Source organism: Meleagris gallopavo, chromosome 19, assembly GCF_000146605.3.
Source record: "Meleagris gallopavo isolate NT-WF06-2002-E0010 breed Aviagen turkey brand Nicholas breeding stock chromosome 19, Turkey_5.1, whole genome shotgun sequence".
Lineage (NCBI taxonomy): Eukaryota > Metazoa > Chordata > Aves > Galliformes > Phasianidae > Meleagris > Meleagris gallopavo.
In genome coordinates, this window is record NC_015029.2 from 2,233,658 (window position 1) to 2,237,988 (window position 4,331).

Here is a 4,331-nt window from a genome sequence, read left to right on the forward strand (position 1 = left end):
AATTACTCTTTATGTAGAGAATTAGTCCAATTGTCATTCCAGGTCCCACCGTTTCTACCGAATGCTCCAGTTGTTCACTACTAAGTGCCTAACCTTTGAAATCTTTCACGGCAACAACGACGCAAACTCTTGCTTCGATGCATCGGACGTGGGGGTAGCGGGGCCTGGGGCAGCGCCTGCAGGAGCTGGGGATGGAGCTCCCATGGCGAGCACATGGCCTGGGCTGGGTTGGAAGATGATAGTGGGGAAGGCAAACACGTTTTGGGGTTGGTTTGGTGATTTTTGTTTTGTTTCGTTTTGTTTATTTGTTTTTAATTTGGCTTTCTTTTCTTAAATATAATTTAATTGTGGAGAGCGGGAAGGGTGCAACTGCAGCAGTTGAAACTGGCCTTGTCTCATAGTCTGGTGTTGTCTCGTTGACCGATGTTTAGGTCCTGTGGGAGAGCTGCAGTGATGCTCCCAGAGGAGCAGCACCTTTCCCATTGCATGTCTAGAGTTGTAGTTGGGCTGCGGGAGCCGTGGCCATGTCCCGTGGTGCGTCGTTTGTGTTGGGGGCAGATGGAGAGAGTCTTGTTTTTAATTGCCTGTTAAGAAGAAAACAAAACAAAAATATCAAAACCTCTAACTCTGATTCTCAGGGATGAGATTTCTGTGTTCTTGCAATGACTTTTACGTTGGACGACTTTTTAATTTTGTGCACGTGTGGATTTCTGCACTTTGAGCCTGGGAAGGAGGCACAGATGACCTGGCAATGGGGAGAAAGCACCAAAAGAAACGCCTGGGCAGGACCTGGTGTCCATGGCTTTGGAGAACCTCAGTAGGGCTAATTTGGTGCACGGGAGGCCAGAAGCCAAGCAGTTCCTGGGCAGAAGGTTAAAGCAGGAGGGGTGGGAGGTGCCCGTAGAGCACGTTGCTAAAAGTAACGATAGGAAATGGTTGGACAGTTGAATTACTTCAGAGGATCAACCGAGCCCCAGGACTGTGGAACTTCTCAAGGCAAAGCTTGAACCGGGTGGAGATCCCGGCACGACCTGCTGATAGGTTTGGACACGAGGGTGGTTTTAGGCTGTTGGAGGCTACCAAAACACTCAGGAGGTCTCTGATGCTCTCAGCAAGGTCCTTCTGGGGATTTGTGCTGGGAGCATCCTGCTGTAGGATGGTTCTTCACATCTCCTGTAGCTTTTCTGTTGGAGAATTTCTACCTGTCGCGTTCCGTTGCGTGTTTTTTGTTCCGTTACTGAATGATTATCTCTGGCCGATCTCATCCCTGGATTCTGCTAAAGGAAAACTCCTGTCTCTGTCTCTGTATTTATGTGCACTTTGAATAAAGGAAGTGCGGTAGCCAGAGGTCCTCTATGGGTAATGGCTGTAATTTGCAAACGGAGGGCTATGCAACAAGATGACACGTAAGGAAACACATCCACACCACAGTCAGTGAGACCTTCATCCATTCTGTAGCTTTATCTGCTGGATCTTCCTGTTTCAGGCTTCAGCATGATTGTGACCAAATGTTTTATACATTTTCCTTACACGAAGGCACAAAGGCTTTATTTGAAATTTTAAAGAAAAACGTTACTCTTTTACTCCAAGGAGGAGAGGAGGAAGCAGAACCTCTCCAACACTGCATGCAAACATTGCACCCACACCGCAAAGCAAACGAGCCGTCTTTCTGCACCGGTTTTGCCTTTCCTCCCCCTCGCCTCGCCCCTTCCTCGGTCATTCTCAACCTCAGCCCCCACGGCCCCACACCAATTCCCCCTCCGGAGCTCACAGCCCCATAGGGGTGTGGGATCGCTCCCGTTCTTGCACAGAACACAAAGCAGCAGCTCCACTCGTCCAACCCTCCGCCCTCCCCACAGGGGTCGTTGCTTCCAGCGATGGCGGTGACAGAGGAGCCCGACCACGGTTGTCCGTAGAACCCTTTCCCCTCTATTTTTACAGCCTCGTCTCTTCAATGCATACGTCATAACTCCAAGGATCCTCATAGTGAGTTGCCAAACTTGAATTGCACCAATCAGTTTTCTGCATCCAGAACCAGTCTCGTAGTGGCTGTACTTTGAATAAGTAATGTTTGCATGTAAAATATATACATATATACATATATATAAAAAGTATGTGCATGGAAAATGTTTATCTTCGTACTTTTTTGATACGATGTATTCATCAGTTGTTAATTTTTAATTATATTTGATATAAATTGGGGGTTTGTTGCAAAACTTTCTATTTAAAGAAAAGGAAAAAAAAACAAAACCAGTGTTAAAAATTATGAAAGTTCCAACCATGCAACACAACTGGAACTTTACCCAAAAAAAAAGGAAAAAAAGAAAAAAGAAAACAAAGATTCTGTGATTGCCTGAGTGGATTCAGTTTGCTGCCTGAGTACCATTTATCAGCCAAACGTTGAACTCTGCAGTTGTTTCTACAATTACGTTTTGTATGAAGCAAAGTCCTTGAATTCAAATAAAAACTTAGCAAAAAAAACAAAAAACAAAAAACAAAAAACCACCACCAACAACAAACAAACAACCTGACCAAGTCCCACCAATGTGTGCAGTGCTGAATGGGAGCCCGCCTGCAGCCGCAGCTCGGCCATCGCTCCCAGTGGCAGCATGGGAAGGAAGCTGCATGGAGGGCCCAGGTTGGGTGCTGTAAGAAATGGAATGGAGGTTTTTTGGTGTTACCTTGGGGCACTGTGAGCATGGAGATCAGCAGTGTGAGGTGTGCTGATGGCCGGCACGCTGCTACTACTAGTGATGATGGTGACGGTGCTTGCTGAGAAGACCTTGAAGTTCTTGCCCTGAGCAGAAGGCAAACCCAAGGGCTGCTGGCACGCGAGGAAGGAACTTCTCATTTCTTTTGCTACCTTATTCCCCACCAGGGCTGAGCACTGTGTGGATCTCCCTCCCTGGGCTCTGCTGCTGTGACCCTTCTGACAGCTCCAAAGACTCCCCAGTGTGGAGTTAAAATAATTATTGGCAGCTGGAGAGCATGCCTGGGGAGGAGCACTGCAGTTTTCAGTGCACTTCAGAGCCCAAGGTCTGGTTTAGGATTTGCTCTTGTTCTTCCTCGCTGTGATGAGGTCCCACCTGGGGTTCCTGTGAAGGGCAGTGTGAGCACAGGGAAGGTCCTTTTGGTCGCCAGGTCAGGATGTAGCACAGGAAGAAGATGGATTGGCTTGAGGTCACTCACTGAGTTATTGGCAAAGTGTGGAGCAGAATCACTTCCCTTAGCTGTTGTCTGGGCTGTGCAGACTCTGGCTTCCTTAGGAACAGAGGACAGAGGAGCATAAAGAAAAGCAGGATTTTATTTTATTTTACGAGATAAGACGAACCGAGGGGTGACGTGGAGATTTCTGAGTGCTCCTGAGCAGCGTCCGTGGAAAAGCACCAATGCCATCCGTGCAGTGCAGCTGCGGGGCTTTGCACGGCTTTGTCCCCCCGAAGGGCACCGCTGCGTCCCAGCGTCGGGATCCATCGCAGCCCTGCAGATCCCATCAGGGCTCCGGAGCAGCATTTCCCACTCCCCACACCTCGTGCTGCCGTTAGGGGGAAGCATTCTCAGACCTTTTCTACTTCTTAGCGGGGGAAAAAAAAAATAAATAAATGGAAAAGGGCCGATTCGTCTCTCACCGCTGCTCCTTTGAGATCGTTTCCCCCAAAATATTCGCCTTAGGCTGTGGTGGTGCTGCTGAGTGCCCCACACGGCCCACTGCACGGTGCACCAACCCCAGACCGCTCGTGGATGTTCCTCCCGTCCTCAGAGCTTTGAGAAGTGCTGCTTCCAGAAGTGCCTGATTATAGGAAGGGCACTTAACGCTTCCCTCCAGCAGATCCCCGGGTATTCAGCCAAAGAGGATGCTTTGATTCCAATGGGAAACGGGGATATGAAGGGCAGCGGGGTGCCCGGGATCAGCAGCAGCGAGCTCAGAGCAAGGACGAGGTCACCTGAGCAGGTCCCTCATGCCTTGGTTTAGCTGTGTTCATGTGCCCACAACCCCAGTTTTACCCACATCTCCATTTCCTGGGACTGCTCTGAAGGAGTTGGTTGTGCACTGGCCCACCTGAAAGCTCCCAGGGCAACGGGGTGCTGCTGCAGGAAGGGAGTGAAGGACATTGCATGCACAATCCCCCGTCCCCCCAGAAATCCACTGCAGGACAGAGGGATGCAGCAGAGGAACGTTCTGCTGGGCCAGAAGGTCAGCGCTGTGCGAATCAGCAACACCTGAGGAAGAAAAGCCCAACCCGCATCGCACGTTCTGAACGCAAAGCAAAGGGCTGCCCGAGCTTTGTGCGCAGACCAGGCAAAGCCACGAGGTGGGAACGGGCGTGGAG